At 48.4% G+C, this 20,351-nt stretch overlaps 1 protein-coding gene across 1 annotated transcript in view; it reads right to left on the bottom strand.

The window, feature by feature from the left end:
- Positions 1-20,138, bottom strand: part of ZNF385C (zinc finger protein 385C) — a 509,180-nt gene extending 489,042 nt beyond the window's left edge. The window contains exon 1 of the mRNA XM_075350020.1: positions 19,978-20,138. The gene's annotated coding sequence lies outside the window, so the exon portion shown is untranslated. The remainder of the gene's footprint in view (positions 1-19,977) is intronic.
- Between the last annotated feature and the right edge of the window lie 213 nt (positions 20,139-20,351).

The following is a 20,351-nucleotide window of genomic DNA, read 5'->3' as shown; positions in this document are numbered from 1 at the left end:
TCATCCAGTCCTAGGTAGTCAAAGCCATCAGCAACATGTGGCCTGCATAGGCCTACACTGAACAAGTCCATACACCCAGCCACGATCTTCTATTTCATGTAGCATACCAGGACGTCAAAAAGCAACATCCCATCCACAACTATCACAACACACCAATCTACACTACCTATTTACAGATGGCAAGTTTGATTCCGTGGACTACACTATGTGTAGAATGGCGCAGGGTAGTAGTTATGTGCAGGGTGTTGCTTCCTCCAGTCTGGTTACAATACAGTCTGGTAGCCACATTTAGAGTCTTGCGGTACATTACACATTATAACACAATTCATATATTACATTATTTACAAAAACGCAGGTCCCAATACACATGACACCACAATACCGTGGTTGGTGTCTACAGGGAAAATAATGCAACAGCGACTAGTCAACCACCTTACAGTGGTGCTATAAGCTAATGGGACCTCCCCTGTATAACTGGCGTGGTGAACCTCTATCCCATCAGTTCCTCCAGCTTCTGGGAATATTCCCAGGGTCAACAGTGCTTAGACTACCGCTCCCATTTTATGGGCTGCCAGTCCATTAAAGGGGTTGTCCACTACTCAGACAAACCCTTCAATCACCTGGTTTCCCTCAAGTAAAATAATAACACCTATTCTCACCTCTCTCGCCACTACAGTGGAGTCATCACCAGTTCTCACAAGGCTTGTGTGACATTGGTATGTCATGCAACCCCTGTGGTCAATCAGCAGCCACTTCACTGTCCCCTACCTTGGATGGTAAATGACATGAGAGCTGTGGCTGCTGTCTTACTTTCTCTGGATGTCTGATTTGTCCGAAGGAGGAGACAGTGAAGTGGCTGCTGATTAGCCGCAGAAATCAATCCGGGAGGGCCAGCGCCGGCACCAGAGGTGAGTATAAACATTATTATTATTTGACTTAGGGGCAACATAGTAATCAAGAAGTGATTGTCTGAGTAATGGACAAGCCCTTTAATTTTCATTTAATCGGCAAGCATGCACAAGCCACATTCATTGCTGTACACTGTGGTGCACACAAGGCTAGATTACATCCTGATGGTGGAATTAGCATAACATATTTTGTTATCTGAGTTAATGTGCTCTGTGCTCCTGTTCCACTCCAATGATGAATGTAGCAGTCGCACGTTATCTTATGTGATGTATCTTGCATTCCTAGTGTCTCCTTTGTGATGTATACGGCATTCTCAGGGCCTTCTATGTGATGTATACAGCAGTCTCGGTGCCTCCTATGTGATGTATACAGCAGTCTCAGTGTCTCCTATGTAATGTATACTGCAAACCTCCCACTGATTGAGTTCTATAAATGATACATAAGCAGTGATGAATTTCCTACTTTGAAAGATGCTTCATTGTTTCAAGCAATTTACTGCTGCGAGCCATTCCTTACAAAACTAACCATCGCCAACAATTGACTGCGCTCCAGATGGAGAAATCGAAACATGAAAAAGCATTTGTGAGTAGCAACCTCATCAATACCACCAAAGGCTATGTGCACACGTTGAATATTTGGCCAGTTTTTTACCTTAGTATTTGTAGGCCAAAACCAGGAGTGGAACAATCAGAGTGAAGCTGCGTGCACGCGATCAGGGTTCCCACCGTTTTGTGGCAGTCTGTTTTTGCTGCATCCGAAATGCTGCATTGTACAGTACAAGCACAGTAAATGGCCTCACATCACATGCCTCACAAAAGAGAAGTGTGACGCCCTGGCCTATCAGGTCGTCACAAGGGTGCCGTGCAATCTGCCCTTCTGCATGGTACCCGCTCCTCCTTGGTTACGGGTCCTGTCACTTTGGTGTTGCTACCAACAGGTGTACACAAAATCTGAGGAACACTCTGCACCACACCCACCAAACACCCATTGGGCAGCCTGAGGGGAATAGGGCCACCCAGATGGGGGGCTAGTAGAAGGAGGGCAGAAGTGTCAATGCAGTGAAGAGAAGTTGAAGTTCAGCAGTGACAGTGAGAGGTCACGCTGTGGAGCTGGGCTCCTGTACCCGTCCCAGGTGCCTGACGTTGGCCTGGCCAGAAGGAGCTGGAACCCCGGTCGCAGGGGGTAGTGGCAGGGAGCACGGTGCCGCTACAGAGAGCGGGCCGGCTGCCTTGTGCTACAACCGGGCAGGGACCAGGGCACAACGGGGTACGTGGACGCTAGGCTGGGAAGTAGCTTCACGCAGCCCAGTAATTCACCCGATGGAAACGGAATCTTCAGGAACCGTTCCCCACCCTCTCCAGAATCGGGGTACTAGCGCAACGAGGGGGATAGGACTTCCCACAATCGTCCAGAAAATCCCAAGCGTGAACCCTGAGAGCAAGCTCATCCTGCTAGCCACGCAGGTGAGCGGGACCCGAAACGCTTCAAGTGTAAGGGATCCACACGTAGGACACACGGTGCCAAGGGACAAGGCTTCAGGTCAACCGGCAACACCAAAAGGGCACGGACCCAACGTGCTCGCCCAAGGACTACAGAGTGCTCAAGAGTTTGGTTTACCTGGTGTCAGCGTCAGTGACTTTGGAGGCCCACGGAGGAGTTAACAACTTAAGCTGCCACACATCAGCGTCCCCAGGCTCCCCAAACCGGCAGCGGTGGTCCCTCACGTTACCACACACCGTGGGTGGCGTCACGAACATTACCCCAAAACCACAAACTATCCCTATTTTATTTCCGAGGGTGCCGCGCGACGCCGCCTCGGATCCGGAGACCCATCGAGCCACTGCGGATCCAGGTTTGTGCAGCCCGTAGGCTGTCGCGGGGGCGGTACAGAAGCAGTTCCAGCTATGAAACTAGCTTGCGAGTTAATTAACCCAATAAATTACAGACTAATTTTTAAGATGATAATTTTGCATGGGTGAGAATTACGTAAATATACAAATGGTCCTTGGCAGAAAAAACGTTCCCCACCACTGCCCTACAGGTCCATATTTACATGTCAGCAAATATTTTAAGGAGAGTACCCTTTAATAATTCACATATCATAACCCTTACATTTAATTCAAAAATAATATTTATGTTGTAACTGTTCATAATTATTTTAAAATGTAACAAAAACTCTACTTTTCAGGGGCAGCCATAGAAACACATGCTCCTGGCGAGAGGTAAGAGATTTATGGACCTAGAGCTCCTCTACTGGGAAGTTATTTCTACCAGGGAGTAAAATCTCCCAGCCAGCCACCTTCCATCACACAGGCAATGCATCTTATCCTTCGTACTCTGCTCCCGCTGATAAACTCTTTCCTCCTGCACTGGATTCTAAATAATTACTAGTTTGCAATGGAAGAACTACCTGAAGCAGGCATTAAACCTGCATCAGAAAAATAAATGCAAAACAGTGAAGTCTTCTTCAGTGACTGCCGTGATGCATTACTCACATGAACGGAGACTTCAGACACAGAGCGCGCTGTATTCTGACTGCTTACCTAAATTGAGGGTAATTCATTCTATCAATAAGAAAAAGCCTGGAGCTGTAATTTGTCCAAGTGTGTAATGGATCGTCTGCCTTAAGGCTACACATTTTGTATGGGTGTAAAATATGACCTAACAACACGGGAATCATAAATGTTTGGTCTTGAGGAACCATAAGAGAACATAAGCTTCCATCAAGAATGGTGGGGTCCTGCCTGCACCAGGCACATTTGCTTTTGAAGTGACAAAGGCTAATTCATGAATGAATGTCAAAAGGACTTGTTGTAGTTTAGAAAATTCTCTCCGTTCGGGAATTTCCTAAAGCAAGTTAAGTAACCACACAGCCCTGAGTCTGAGACACAGTCACATGCACCATTAGACGTACACTAAGTGCACTTATCCCAAGACGCAGAACAAAGAGGCACATTTACTAACCCAACTGTGCCACATTTATGAAATAGGTGTGCCATTTTTATCCTAGTTCTACGATATGGGCAATAGATTTTAAGAAAAGCATGAAACGGGTGTGACTAAATCCCTCACAATCGTTATTACAGTAAAGTCTTTACTTGTTTTTTACTTTTCTTTTATATGTATTACTTTTGGTTCATAAACTTTTCTGGCATCCTATAGAGAAGTCTACAGGAAAAAAAACACCAAAATAATAACGTCATACATACAGGTGCATCTCAATAAATTAGAATATCATCAAAAAGTTAATTTATTTCATTAATTCAATACAAAAAGGGAAACATATTATATAGAGTCATTACACACAGAGTGATCTATTTCAAGTGTTTATTTCTGTTAATGTTGATGATTATGGCTTACAGACAATGAAAACTAAAAAGTCATTATCTCAGAAAACTAGAATACTTACCACAAAGTCTTCCTAAACATTTAAAATGGTCCCTTAGTCTGGTTCAGTAGGCTACACAATCATGGGAAAGTCTGCTGACTTGACAGATGTCCAGAAGGCAGTCATTGACACCTTCCACAAGGACGGTAAGCCACAAAAGGTCATTGCTAAAGAAGCTGGTCATTCACAGAGTGCTGTATCCAAGCATATTAATGGATAGTTAAGTGGAAGGAAAAAGTGTCGTAGAAAAAGGTGCACAAGTAACCAGAATAATCACAGCCTTGATAGGATTGTTAAGAAAAGGCCATTAAAAATTTGGGGGAGATTCACAAGGAGTGGACTGCTGCTGGGGTCAGTGCTTCACATGCCACCACACACAGACACATCCAGGACATGGGCTACAAGTGTCGCATTCTTTGTGTCAAGCCACTCATGATCAATAGACAACACCAAAAGCCTCTTACCTGGGCCAAATAGAAAAAGAACTGGACTGTTGCTCAGTCGTCCAGGGCCATTCAAATTCATATACCCAAATATAAAATCATACACTTTATTATTACCATTTAAAATTCCCCCATAGAAAAAACAAATAATACAATACTAAAATTACAAAGATACTGATAACACCATTATTTTGTATTAGGCTTGTTGTCATCTGGGACTCTCCCTAAATTAACCCCTAACCTGTAGATCATGCTGCAGTTTGGAAAAAAACAAAACAAAACAACAAAAACCTGATTTAAAAAAAACAGTAAAACACCATTAAGCATTTTATTCTGTATTTTTTTTTCTTTGCTCAAAAACGCAGATGTCTCTTAAAGGTGTTGTTTACAAGTTGGCAACCCCTTCTTAAAAGCTCCACTCTGCTACACAAATTACTGTAAACACTCTATAATTCCTTCCTGGTCTAGTTCCTCTGATTTATGTGCTACCTTTCCCTATGGTCATGTAAAATAAACAATGTCACGTGACCAGGTCTGCCGATCAGTGACTGCTGATCGGTTGCAGTGGTCAAGTGACATTGTTTATGTCACGTGACTGCTGGGAGACACAGCATGGAGACTGAAGGAGTGACGCCAGACCGGGAGATAAGTATACACTGCTTTTATTTTGTGCTGCATAGTGGAGCTATTAATAAGGGGTTGTCCAGTAGTGAACAAGCCATTGAAGAAGACATCTGTCCATAGCATTTTTGAGTTAGGGAGAAAACATAGGATAATACGCCCAACCAAAGGCTGTGTGATACCCACATCCTAACAAATACTTGCTACCTCTCCAGGTGCTCATGTTTAGTCTGCATAAGTTATTACAAATTTCGCTGCTATTTAGAATATGCCATATAAACTACTCGTTCTAAAGCACGGTTGTGATGCCTTTGTTAAATGTGCTGAGAAGCAAAACTTTTATAGACTTAAAAGGAACCTGTCAGGTCCCCGATGTCCTCCTACCCAGCAGCATTCACATGTGTATGACAATATTCCCTGCCTTACCTGTCCTGTATAATGCTCTTCAGTAAAATCAATGTTTAAAAAAAGCATTTATAAAGTGCGCTGTTCCTATATTAATTAGGACTTTGACTAGTCAAGAGGCGTTGTTTCCCCTGACTAGTGAGCCCTCTTTCCATTTCATCACGCCCTTTCATAACATGATTTCCACGAGCCAGCGTCATTGTCAGCTCCTTAAAATCTTGTGCATGCTCGCGGCTCATTTTGACAGCGTCAGTGTACCTCAGGAGCTGGGTGTACGTGTCCCGGCTTCAGAGTGGCGCACTGCACATGATCGAAAGGATAGCTTCTGCACTTCCAATCATGCGCAGTGAGCCTCTCTGAAGCCGGGATACATACACCCAGCTTCTGAGACGCACTGACGCTGCCGAAATGAGCCGCATTCAGGCGCAAAATTTCTAGGAGCTGTCATGATGCCGGCTAATGGAAATTATGTTATCATGACCACAGGGGCGTGATAACATGGAAAGAGGGCCGACTAGACTGGGGAAACAAAGCCCCTTCAACTAGTCAAAGGTGTAATTAGCATAGAGACAGCGCACTTTATAAACGCTTTTTTTAAACATTGATTTTAGTAAATGGCATTATACAGGGCTGAATAGGCAGGGAATTTTGGCATACACACGTGAATGCTGCTGGGTTGGATGGCAAAAAGGACCCAACTGGTTCCTTTTAAAGGGACCCGACTGGTTCCTTTTAAAGGGAATCTGTCAGCGGGTTTTTGCTGTGTAATCTGAAAACAGCATGAGGGAGGGGTTAAAACACAGAAATCAACATGTATCACATGTCAAGCTCTAGTGCTGTATACTTAAACTAAGTGTTTTCTCACTAGCACATTGTCATTGCTGTGACTAGCTGACTAGTGCCATGTTGTTCTACTCTGTCTCCTCTTGTGATTTGCAGCTCATTGTCTATAGAAATGTATATACAGAACCTGGTGGGGGGGAGGGGGGGGGGCAGTTTGCTCAGCTCTACTCTATGGTTAAATGTAAAAACTCGGATTATGTCAGAATGGCTGCACCCAGTAATATAAGTGATGCATTGTTGGATTCAAGATGTCTTTGCCTATATCATGCTGCTCTCAAAAGAGGTAGCAAAAAGCTGCTGATATATTCCCTTTAAGAGCGAGCAGAAGGCAATGCAGCAGATCACATGGTGTGTTATAAGCATTGACACCATTTTGATAAATGACTGACAACATCATTTGGAATGTCAAACATGAAGTACTTCCTGTTTTTATATATACACCTACACATATCACAGAGGAGTACAGAAAAATAGTGTACATATAATATGCATAATCTGAAATAGTCACCATGTTTATGAAATACACAAACATTGTATAATATTTGGGGCCTCATTTACCAGAACTAACAGTAAAATGTTCCTTATTTCCCATAGAACGGAAACAGAGCCCAGCTCTCATTTCTTCAACCCTGAGCAACTGACCACTTTTGATAAACAAGGCAAAAAGTTTAAGAAACGAAAGCTGAGCCCTAAGCCATTTTGAATAATAACCAAATTTCTGAATGAATTACTCAATGTCCTTTAAGTTACACGTCGACTTTACTGAGGTGTTTTTTTTATATATATATATATACATATGTATATATATATATATATATATATATATATATATATATATATATATATACAGTGCAGACCAAACATTTGGACACACCTTCTCATTCAAAGAGTTTTCTGTATTTTCATGACTCTGATAATTGTAGGTTCACATTGAAGGCATCAAAACTATGAATTAACACATGTGGAATGCAATACTTAACAAAAAAGTGTGAAACAACTGAAAATATGTCTTATATTCTAGGTTCTTCAAAGTAGCCACCTTTTGCTTTGATTACTACTTTGCACACTCTTGGCATTCTCTTGATGAGCTTCAAGAGGTAGCCACCAGAAATTATCTCCCAACGGTCTTGAAGGAGTTCCCAGAGATGCTTAGCACTTGTTGGCCCTTTTGCCTTCACTCTGCGGTCCAGCTCACCCCAAACCATCTCGTTTGGGTTCAGGTCTCGTGACTGTGGAGACCAGGTCATCTGGCGTAGGACCCCATCACTCTCCTTCTTAGTCAAATAGCCCTTACACAGCCTGCAGGTGTGTTTGGGGTCATTGTCCTGTTGAAAACTAAATGATGGTCCAACTAAACACAAACTGGATGGAATTGCATGCCACTGCAAGAGGCTGTGGTTGCCATGCTGGTTCAGTATGCCTTCAATTTTGAATAAATCCCCAACAGTGTCACCAGCAAAGCACCCCCACACCATCACACCTCCTCCTCCGCTTCAGGGTGGGAACCAGGCCTGTAGAGTCCATCTGTTCACCTTTTCTGCATCGCACAAAGACACGGTGGTTGGATCCAAAGAGCTCAAATTTGGTCTCATCAGACCAAAGCACAGATTTTCACTGGTCTAATGTCCATTCCTTGTGTTCTTTAGCCCAAGCAAGTCTCTTCTGCTTGTTGCCTGTCCTTAGCAGTGGTTTCCTAGCAGCTATTTTACCATGAAGGCTTGCTGCACAAAGTCTCCTCTTAACAGTTGTTCTAGAGATGTGCCTGCTGCTAGAACTCTGTGTGGCATTGACCTGGTCTCTAATCTGAGCTGCTGTTAATCTGCGATTTCTGAAGCTGGTGACTTGGATAAACTTATCCTCCACAGCAGAAGTGACTCTTGGTCTTCCTTTCCTGGGGCGTTCCTCATGTGAGCCAGTTTCTTTGTAGCGTTTGATGGTATTTGGCACTGCACTTGGGGACACTTTCAAAGTTTTCCCAATTTTTCAGACTGACTGACCTTCATCTCTTAAAGTAATGATGGCCACTCGTTTTTCTTTACTTAGCTGCTTTGTTCTTGCCATAATACAAATTCTAACAGACTATTCAGTAGGACTATCAGCTGTGTATCCACCAGACTTCTGCACAACACAATTGATGGTCCCAACCCCATTTATAAGGCAAGAAATCCCACTTATTAAACCTGACAGGGCTCACCTGTGAAGGGAAAACCATTTCCAGTGACTACCTCTTGAAGCTCATCAAGAGAATGGCAAGAGTGTGCAAAGCAGTAATCAAAGCAAAAGGTGGCTACTTTGAAGAACCTAGAATATAAGTCATACTTTCAGTTGTTTCACACTTTTTTGTTATATATTTCATTCCACATGTGTTAATTCATAGTTTTGATGCCTTCAATGTGAATCTACAATTTTCAGAGTCATGAAAATAAAGAAAACTCTTTGAATGAGAAGGTGTGTCCAAACGTTTGGTCTGTACTGTATATATATATATCTATATATATAATTGCCTTATTCTGTCTGTCTGTCTGTCTGTCTGTCTATCTGTCTGTCTGTCTGTCATGCTCCAAAATTGTGTCCTTACGGTGACACAAAGCTGATTGGCCGCTGGGCTCGCCATGGCCCCGCCCCCCCCACACGGATTGGCCGCTCGCCCAGGCTGCGCCCCCACACGGATTGGCCAGCCGCTCGCCCAGGCTCCGCCCCCCCCACAGATTGGCCTCTCGCCCCGGCACCCTGCAGGCATTGGCAATTCAGCCACGCCACGCCCCCGCCCCCCTCACGCAATGCACGTTAGCTCTGGCCCCACCCCCTCCCTCCCCCCGCGCATTTCTCTAACTGACACGGCTGTCACGGAGGTGAGTACGGTACTCCCTATCCCCCCCCAACCCCCCCCCCCCCCCGGCCCCCGCTCCCAAAGGGGTGGTGTGGATACTCGCATGGTTACAAGCGCTGTCACGGAGGTGAGTACTGTACTCCCTCCCCCTCCCCCGGCCCCCGCTCCCACGGCAGTGGTGGGAGTGGTGTGGATACGTTGGTAACCATGCTCGCATGGTTACAAGCCCATCAAGGTCCTGCTGCGCCGGAAAGTCCACACGCACACACACAAACATACACACACATCAGATCACACTCACACTCACTCTCATACACACCTCACACACACCTCACATCGCATCCACATACTCACGACATCCTGGGATATCGCTTGCTTCTCGGCGGCGAAAATGTGCTGTTGTGATCTTCCAGGACCTGACGGAGGATCACATGGCCAGAAGCATGTGATATCCCCGGATGTTGTGAGTATGAGCGCGTAAGTGCGATATCGTCAGTGTCTGTGTGTGTGAGTGGATGCGATCGGGTGTGTGTGAGTGGATGCGATCGGGTGTGTGTGAGTGGATGCGATCGGGTGTGTGTGAGTGGATGCGATCGGGTGTGTGTGAGTGGATGCGATCGGGTGTGTGTGTGAGTGGATGCGATCGGGTGTGTGTGTGAGTGGATGCGATCGGGTGTGTGTGAGTGGATGCGATCGGGTGTGTGTGAGTGGATGCGATCGGGTGTGTGTGTGAGTGGATGCGATCGGGTGTGTGTGTGAGTGGATGCGATCGGGTGTGTGTGTGAGTGGATGCGATCGGGTGTGTGTGTGAGTGGATGCGATCGGGTGTGTGTGTGAGTGGATGCGATCGGGTGTGTGTGTGAGTGCATGCGATCGGGTGTGTGAGTGTCGGCAGAGGAGCAGGGCGTGCTGGAGGAGGCTGGGAGCAGAGAGGCTGATCATGGGGAAGAGGGAAATGCTGATGCTGAAGGAGGCTGGGATGGGAAGGCTGGGAAGAAGGAGGCTGGGAGGAGAGAGGCTGATCCTAGGGAAGGCTGGGGAGAGGAGGCTGATGCTGAGGGAGGCTGGAAGGAGAGAGGCTGATGCTGAGGGAGGCTGGGACGAGGGAGGCTGATGCTTAGGGAAGCTGATGCTGGAGGAGGCTGGAAGAACAGAGGCTGATGCTGGTAGAGGCTGATGCTTGGGGAAGCTGATGCTGGGGGAGACTGGGAGAGGAAGGCTGATGCTGAGGGAGGCTGGGAGGGGGAGGCTGGGAGGAAGGAGGCTGGGAGGAGAGAGGCTGATCCTTGGGAAGGCTGGGAAAGGGAGGCTGATGCTGAGGGAGGCTGGAAGGAGAGAGCCTGATGCTAGGGACAGAGACGCTGATGCTGGGAGGAGAGAGGCTGATGCTGCGGGCAGAGAGGCTGATGATGCGGGTAGAGAGGCTGATGCTGGCGCAGCATGGCGGATGTAGCACGTTTGGTAATACGCAGCATGGCGGATGGAGCACGTTTCGGAGTGCGCAGCATGGCGGATGGAGTACGTTTGGGAGTGCGCAGCATGGCGGATGGAGCACGTTTGGGAGTGCGCAGCATGGCGGATGGAGCACGTTTGGGAGTGCGCAGCATGGCGGATGCAGCACGATGGCGAGTGCGGAGTATGGCGGATGGAGCATGTTTGGGAGTGCGCAGCATAGCGGATGGACCAAGTTTGGGAGTGCGCAGCATGGCGGATGGAGCACGTTTGAGAGTGCGCAGCATGGGAGATGGAGCACGATGGGAGGTGCGCAGCATAGGGGATGGAGCACGATAGGGAGTGCACTGGAGCACGTTTGGGAGTGCGCAGCATGGCGGATGGAGCACGTTTGGGAGTGCGCAGGATGGGAGATGTAGCACGATGGGGGGTGCGCAGCATAGGGGATGGAGCACGATGGAGAGTGCACACCTCCCCCCAACACACACACACGCGCGCGCGCGCACTGCACAACACAACACACCACACACACACACTGGAAACCACAAACAACTGCCCTACACAGACACCCACACACAGACAACGCTGCACACACAAATATACGCACATACTGCACATATATATAACAAAAATCATACATGAACTACACAATACGTAAATTCTAGAATACCCGATGCGTAGAATCGGGCCACCTTCTAGTATATATATATATATATATCTATATATATATATATATATATATATAAACCCTCAGTATCGTCGACATGTAACCTAAAGAACATTGTGTAATTCATTCATAAATATGGTTAATAATCAAAATGGCTTAGGGCTCAGCTTTCGTTTCTTAAACTCTTCGCCTTGTTTATCAAAAGTGGTCAGTTGCTCAGGGTTTAAGAAATGAGAGCTGGGTTCTGTTTCCGTTCTATGGGAAATAAGGATCATCTTTTATAATTTATAAATTACAAAATGTAAAATGGTCCGATGCAAAAGTTTGGACACCCTTGGAGATTTGTGTGCTCAGACAACTTTGACCAAGATTTCAAACCTTAATTAGCCTGTTAGAGTTAGGGTTTGCTCACTATCATCGTTAGGAAAAGCCAGGTGATGCAAATTTCACAGCTTTATAAAACCCAGCCTCCTCTAACCTTGTGCCAAAAACAACAGCCATGGGTTCTTCTAAGCAGCTGCCCAGCACTCTGAAAATTAAAATGGTGGAGGCTCACAAAGCAGAAAAAGGCTATAAGAAGATAGTGTTTTCAAGTTGCCCTTTCCTCATTTCGAAATATGATTAAGAAATGGCAGTTAACAGGAACAATTTAGGTCAAGATACGGTCTCGAAGACCTGATAAAATTTCCGTGAGAGTTGCTCGGAGGATTTCTAGAGAGGCAAATCAGAACCCCTGCCTGAGTGCAAAAGACATTCTGAAAGATTTAGCAGACTCTGGAGTTGTGGTACATTGCTCTATAGTTCAGAGACACCTGCACAAATATGGCCTTCATGCAAAAGTCATCAGAAGAAAACCTCTCCTGCGTCCTCACAGTGTCAGAAGTATGGAAAAGAACATCTAAACTAGCCTGATGCATTTTGGAAACAAGTCCTGTGGACTGATGAGGGTAAAATAGAATTCTATGGCCATAATGTGCAAAGGTAATTGTGGAAAAAAAGAGCACAGAATTTCAGGAAAAGAATACCTCGCCAACCATTAAGCATAGGGATGGATCAATCATGCTTTGAGGTTTTGTTGCAGCCAATGGCACGGTGAAACATTTCACAAGTATAGGGAAGAATGGATTCAATAAAATTTCAACAAATATTTGATGCAAACATAACACCACCTGTAAAAAGCTGAAGTTGAAAAGAGGATAATGATCCTAAACACATGTAAAAATCCACAATAGACTACCTTAAAAGGCACAAGCTGAAGTTTTACAATGGCCATACATTCCCCTGATCTGAACATTGAATATCTGTGGCTAGACTTAAAAAGAGCAGTGCATGCAAGACGAGCCAGGAATCTCACAGAACTGGAAAACTTTTCCAAGGAAGAATGGATGAAAATCCCTCAACCAAGAATTAAAAGACTCTTGGCTAGCTACAAAAAGCGTTTACAAGCTGTGATATTTGTCAAAGGGGGTGCTATGCTATGTTATGTAATATACTCAACAGCAATATAAGATATGTGTAAAACATGAATCATATGATGACTTCCATTCATTCATTTGATCCAAGCAAGTCAGTGATATTAACGTGATATTTGTACATACTGACATGCCTGGTAATTACCTCTGATGCTAAGTTAGTTATATACTAAAAACCCTAATGTGCTCATTCATTCATTCATTCATTCATTCATTGATTTTACACATACAACCATATTGGCTTTGATACCTGCACTAGTTTGTGTGCCCTGATAAGTAGTTTATACATGTTACTGGGTATCACATAAAGCATAGAATGCCATTCACTTGCTGGTAATGATCTGACAATATGCTAGAACTAGAAGAGCTTGGATACATCTTTAGATACATGTACCCTTTTACAGTATGTAAGACCCTCACTCAACAGTAAGGACATAAAGCACTTCATTATCTGATCTGACTCTGCTCAGATACCTGCAGTTATGTAATGTATCCCCTCTGATGAATGGGCTCTGCACAACATGATGCATATAATGACGGTATTCACTTTTCGGAATCTTTCTCTACATGCTTTTACATTCTTAGATACCTGGTTAGATACATGCACCAATATTTAGTTTATCTCCACTGCTTGATGGGTTATATTTACTCTGTATAACTGTGGCGCCCCTGACCTGGTCAGGCACCACTGAGTACTGCACCCATGCTGGGGACAGTACAATACAGGTAATCCAGAAGGCTGACTGGGGTGTGGAACACAGGCGCATAGTAATCAGCTCTCACACATGTACCCATGAGAGGACCCCTGGGGATCCCAGGAGGGGGAAAAGCCTTGACCTTCACTGGAATAGTGGAGGGGGCCAAAAGCCTCCATCTCCTCTCAAGGGGTGTGGTAAGAGAGTTTGGTTGCTAGGTGGCGTAGGCAAGAAGAGGAGAGGAGGAGCAGTGAGTCAGTTAGAGGAGAACTCCAGAGGGCTCAGTGAGGAGCAGACCTGTGGGGTTGATGCTGTCTAACAGCGCCCGCGCAGTGGCTATTGACGGGGGAGAACGGTCAACTAGGAGTGCTGCCTGAAAGCCAGCTTCAGCTAGAGAGAAAGCACGGAGTGGGAAGTAAGGAGACTGCTAGAGAGCACCAGGCCCAACCGGGCGGCAGATCCCGAAGCGAAGATAGATCCAGCTTTCTTCTGCTAAACCTGCCGGTGTGGGGCTCTCAAAGCCCACACCACAACACCACAAAAGCCGCAGCCACGTAACCGCAGTGAGGGCCCATAGGTCACAGGAGGCAAGAAGCTGGAGTGGCCTGGTCCGGGGAACAAGCAAACGGCAAACAAAAGGGGGAGAGAGGCTGCAGCATCTTCCCTGGGCGACCCCCATAGGGACTAAAAGTCGGGGTCACCCCAAACCACCAAGGGCTAAGGAAGGCGAGTCAGTAGTCACCCTCATAAAGTCAGCCTGAAGGATACCTGGTTCCCATCTGGTTCATCCCAGCTACGCCCGGGCTACTCACCCTGCCATCAAATGTGAGTAAAGCCCTTGAAAGACAGTTCTGCCTGTGTGAGTCATTCTGCGACTTGTGGTACTACAAACCTACATCGGGCCCTGGGGCTTGCCTCACTCTCAGGAGGCTATTCCAACTAACTGCACATACCATCAGCCCCAGGCGACCCTCAACCTGCAGTGGCGGTCCCTACTGGCCGCAATACTGAGAGTGGCGTCACGACAAGAAGAAGATCTCCTACCTGTGACAAGATCCAGCTGAGTGGAGTCCCTGAAGGTAATGCACCGACACAACACCTGTGGGGCTTCACATCTGGCGTCACGAACAGGATAAGGACTAGACCTGTTCAGACAGGTGACCATGTGCCTGGGCGGTCCGCTTGAAAAATTGGAAGCGCCGCCATATTGCCACCATGAAAAGCGCGCTGAAAAACAACAGCAGCCCGCGCTGGGAGAAGTTACCGCCCACGAAGAGGTGTGGCTACCCAGAGATCCCCTGCAGAGTTCTGACCTCGCCAGCTATGAGAGCGGAGGCGTCCGGAAACGTCGGGACAGAAAGGGAGCCAGAAGCCTGCTGCTGGGAGAGGAGCTGCTGAAAGAGGCAGAGCAGAAACTGAACAGCTTGCTATCGGAGGCAACGGCGAGTCCACAGCTGGAGAGTCGTGCAGAAGAGGGCGCAGAAGAAATGGCGTCTGACCGCAGAAATCCAGAACCGGGCTCCGCTGCCTGGTGGTATCGGGAGCTGGCCCAGTTCTGCGACCGACTGGAGAACCGGGTCGTGGAGCAGATTAGAGAAGAACGAATGGAACTGCTGGAGATGGCTGCCGCGGTTCGGGCCTATGAAAGGAGAGCCGCGCGCCGAGTGCCAGACAGGACGGCGATGACGCAGACCCCGATGCTGCCACCGGTGGGTGAGTCGAGTGATGCCCCGGCCAGCGCAAGTGCCCCGACCCCTGCTGCTACGCCCGCGGTCCCCGAAGAGGCGTCCGGTGCGGCGACGCTGAAGCAGGCCGCAGCCACGCCAGGTGCGGCCTTCCAAGCCCCAGCGGCCGCAGCGATGCCCTGCTCGGCCCACCAAGACCCGGTCCCTGCAGCAACGCCCAGTCCGGCCCGCAAAGAACCGGCTGCCACCGCGACCCTCATCCGTGTCGCAGGCGTAACGCTGACCCAGGCCGCCGCCCTGCTAGGCCCGGCCCGCCGAGACCCCACCGCCGCAGCAACGCTCGTCCGCGCCGCAAGTGAGGTGCTGAACCAGGCCGCAGCCACGCCAGGCGCGGCCCGCCAAGACCCGGCCGCCGCAGCGATGCCCTGCTCGGCCCGCCAAGCCCCGGCCGCCGCAGCGATGCCCTGCTCGGCCCACCAAGACCCGGTCCCTGCAGCGACGCCCAGCCCAGCCTGCACAGATCCCATCGCAGCTGCGACGCCGATCCAGGCCGCCGCCATACAGGGCGCGGCCCGCCAAGACCAGGCCGCCGCCAAACAGGGCGCGGCCCGCCAAGACCAGGCCGCCGCCATGCCGGGCGCGGCCCGCCAAGACCAGGCCGCCGCCAAACAGGGCGCGGCCCGCCAAGACCAGGCCGCCGCCATGCCAGGCGCGGCCCGCCAAGACCAGGCCGCCGCCATGCCAGGCGCGGCCCGCCAAGACAAGGCTGACGTACCATTTACCCCGGCCTGCAAGGCCAGAGCAGACAAGGCTCCCCAGGTTCAGGAAGTCCCTGCTAGGCAATCCCTGGTAGGTGAGGACTCCGCGTACTGGCAGCTAAAAGCCGACCTGGAAGCTAAGTTCCCACGGGAGATGGTGGAGCGGTACATGCTCCCTCCGCACACCCCAAAGAGTATCCCGACAGCTCCTGCAGCAACCACGGCAAAGAGTTCCCCACCTGGGCCGACAGAAAGAAGTCCATCCCCAGCACTGCTACCCAAGGAGTGCCAGGAAGAACTAAGGGGGGGAGGAGGCCAGGAAGCTGAGAGGCTGACTCCAGAGCCATACCCAGAGCCAGAGATGCTGCCCTATTCTCGCTGGGATGAGGAAGACTTGACACCATCTGCAGAAGAAGAACTGCCCAAAAGCCTTACCTGGGAGTTTGTGAGCTGCACCCTACAGAATCCAGCCCGTAAGACACACCGCAACAGAACGCAACTATCCCCTGCACCGTCATCCCCAGAGCAGAGAGAAGTCACCGTCAGAGACTTGCAAGAAAAACGAGCCCTGAGAAGGTCCAAAGCCCAGGCCAGAGGACCCCTTTGCAGAGGAGTAGTGGAGGATTTCAACTTGAAAAGCGGATACGGCTTTATTGTAGCCCCTGGTATCAAAGAAGGGATATTTGTCAACAGAAGAGATGTGAGCGCTCATCTGCCTAGAGGACACCCTGGCAGAAACCTAAAGATGGGGGATTCAGTACAATTCACTATGCATGAAGGCGAAAGAGGACTGTACGCGCTTGACGTAGCACTATGCTCCAGCAAACCTTACAGCCACCCCATGCTACAAGAAGGAAAAGACAGAGATAAAGACACAGATGAAGATCAAGAGAGAAAAGACAAGGAACCTACAGATGAAACTACCTCAGACGACGACAAAGAGCAAGAAAGCAGCAGGTGCCGCAGCCATACAGGCTCAAGCCCTGGTAAAGAGGAGTAAAGTAAAGTAAAGTAAGAAGTACAGAAGTTAAAGTTTTGAAAAAGTTTGTTTTGCAACGTTCTCAAGTTCAAGCATGTGCCCACAAAAACTATTGTGAGAAAAACCATAAACCTTAAGGCTATGAACTGGCTATAGCCACAAACTCTCGCAGTGTAAATAGTTACACCAAAAGGGCACCACCGCCACCAGAGTCAGCCTGTTTAGGGGCTTGGCTCGTCTGCAACCAGGAGGAGCCCGTCCGTATATAGGGCCTTGGCTCACCTGCAACCAGAGAGCACGCCTGTTTATGGGGCCTTGGCTCACCACCACAAAGAGGGTACCTGGTCAGCACCAACTGTGGAGGCCGCCTCTACATCCTGCCAGAAGAGGCTGAAGGCGCGGATCCACCAGGCCAGGTATACCCTGAAGACCACCAGCCCATGAAAGCCGCCTCTACATCCTGCCAGAAGTGGCTGAAGCCGCGGCCAACGTGAGAGGGTTTTGGGTGGGTTAACGGACTTGTGGGTGGAGGGTGGTGATGTATGGTACCTGGTGCTTTTAAATGTTTTACATGTTTTAATGTTTTATGCATTTTAAAATGTTGTCTTGCAGCCCGAGGACGTGCTGGTGATAACTAAGGGGGAATGTGGCGCCCCTGACCTGGTCAGGCACCACTGAGTACTGCACCCATGCTGGGGACAGTACAATACAGGTAATCCAGAAGGCTGACTGGGGTGTGGAACACAGGCGCATAGTAATCAGCTCTCACACATGTACCCATGAGAGGACCCCTGGGGATCCCAGGAGGGGGAAAAGCCTTGACCTTCACTGGAATAGTGGAGGGGGCCAAAAGCCTCCATCTCCTCTCAAGGGGTGTGGTAAGAGAGTTTGGTTGCTAGGTGGCGTAGGCAAGAAGAGGAGAGGAGGAGCAGTGAGTCAGTTAGAGGAGAACTCCAGAGGGCTCAGTGAGGAGCAGACCTGTGGGGTTGATGCTGTCTAACAGCGCCCGCGCAGTGGCTATTGACGGGGGAGAACGGTCAACTAGGAGTGCTGCCTGAAAGCCAGCTTCAGCTAGAGAGAAAGCACGGAGTGGGAAGTAAGGAGACTGCTAGAGAGCACCAGGCCCAACCGGGCGGCAGATCCCGAAGCGAAGATAGATCCAGCTTTCTTCTGCTAAACCTGCCGGTGTGGGGCTCTCAAAGCCCACACCACAACACCACAAAAGCCGCAGCCACGTAACCGCAGTGAGGGCCCATAGGTCACAGGAGGCAAGAAGCTGGAGTGGCCTGGTCCGGGGAACAAGCAAACAGCAAACAAAAGGGGGAGAGAGGCTGCAGCATCTTCCCTGGGCGACCCCCATAGGGACTAAAAGTCGGGGTCACCCCAAACCACCAAGGGCTAAGGAAGGCGAGTCAGTAGTCACCCTCATAAAGTCAGCCTGAAGGATACCTGGTTCCCATCTGGTTCATCCCAGCTACGCCCGGGCTACTCACCCTGCCATCAAATGTGAGTAAAGCCCTTGAAAGACAGTTCTGCCTGTGTGAGTCATTCTGCGACTTGTGGTACTACAAACCTACATCGGGCCCTGGGGCTTGCCTCACTCTCAGGAGGCTATTCCAACTAACTGCACATACCATCAGCCCCAGGCGACCCTCAACCTGCAGTGGCGGTCCCTACTGGCCGCAATACTGAGAGTGGCGTCACGACAAGAAGAAGATCTCCTACCTGTGACAAGATCCAGCTGAGTGGAGTCCCTGAAGGTAATGCACCGACACAACACCTGTGGGGCTTCACATAACTAAGCATGTAATAACTATATTCTCTAATCTGAATCTCTCAATACATACATTAACATTCTTAGATATCTGCTTAGATGCATGCATCGTTAGTGTATCCACTCTAATATATGGGCTGTGCGTTGTGTATATCAAGAAGCATATAATGCCAGCATTCACTGATCTGAATGTCTCTATACATATATTAGCATTCCTAGATACCTGCTTAGATACATGCATTGTTAGTGTATCCCCTTTAATGTATGGGCTGTGTGCTGTGTATCACAAGAAGCATATAATGTCAGCATTCACTGATCTGAATGCCTCTATACATATATTAGCATTTTTAGATACCTGCTTAGATACATGCATCGTTAGTGTATCCTCTTTAATGTATGGGCAGTGTGCTGTGTATAACAAGAAGCATATAATGTCAGCATTCACTGATCTGATTGTCTCTATACATATATTAGCATTCTTAGATACTTGCTTAGATACATGCATCGTTAGTGTATCCCCTTTAATGTATGGGCAGTGTGCTGTGTATAACAAGAAGCATGTAATGTCAGCATTCACTGATCTGAATGTCTCTATACATATATTAGCATTCTTGGATACATGCTTAGATACCTGCACCCTGTCGGTGTTATTTACCATCTTAGTGGGTTATGGTTACTGAGTACCGCATGAAGCACATGATTTCATTCACTGTTCTGAATCTCTATTTGTGTATACATGCTTAGATACTTGCTTAGATACCTGCACTATGCTAAGCAGTGTAGCCTCTCTGATGAATGGGCAGTGCAATGTGTATAACAAGAAGCATGCAATGAGTATTCAGTGATCTGATTCTCACAATATATGCACATATACATAAATGCTGAGATACTTGTTTAGATACCTGCACAAGTAGTGTTTCCCCTCTGATGAATGGGCTGTATGCTGTGCATAACAAGAAGCATCCATTGATCTCTACACATGACATATACAGAACATTATATATATAAAGGTTATAAGCACTGACCAGACAAGAGCTGCACACTTGCGCCACTCACCTGCAGCCGGCCGTCCTCTGCTGCCTCCCTGCCGTCCTCTGCTGCCTCCCTGCCGTCCTCTGCTGCCTCCCTGCCGTCCTCTGCTGCCTTCCTCTGCCTTCTCCCAACTTGCCGTCCACCTGGAGAGTGACAGCTCCCGCCCGCACCCTCCGTTCCCAGCACTTCTCTCACGGCCGGTGCAGCACAGCTGGCCAGGGGCCGGCCGGAGGGAGGAGACCTGTAGGGGGCGCTCCTGTACCTCTACCTGGGACACGCCAGCTCCTGACAGGCTCACGTTACCTCCTCACCCGTCCTGCTGTGATTCCTGTACAGTGCAGCATGTAGTGTGAATGTGGCACATTACCAATGGAGATGCTGCTTCTCCTGCTGCCAAG

This window comes from Anomaloglossus baeobatrachus, chromosome 5, assembly GCF_048569485.1.
Source record: "Anomaloglossus baeobatrachus isolate aAnoBae1 chromosome 5, aAnoBae1.hap1, whole genome shotgun sequence".
NCBI classification, from domain to species: domain Eukaryota; kingdom Metazoa; phylum Chordata; class Amphibia; order Anura; family Aromobatidae; genus Anomaloglossus; species Anomaloglossus baeobatrachus.
This window is presented reverse-complemented; position numbering and strand designations above follow the sequence as displayed.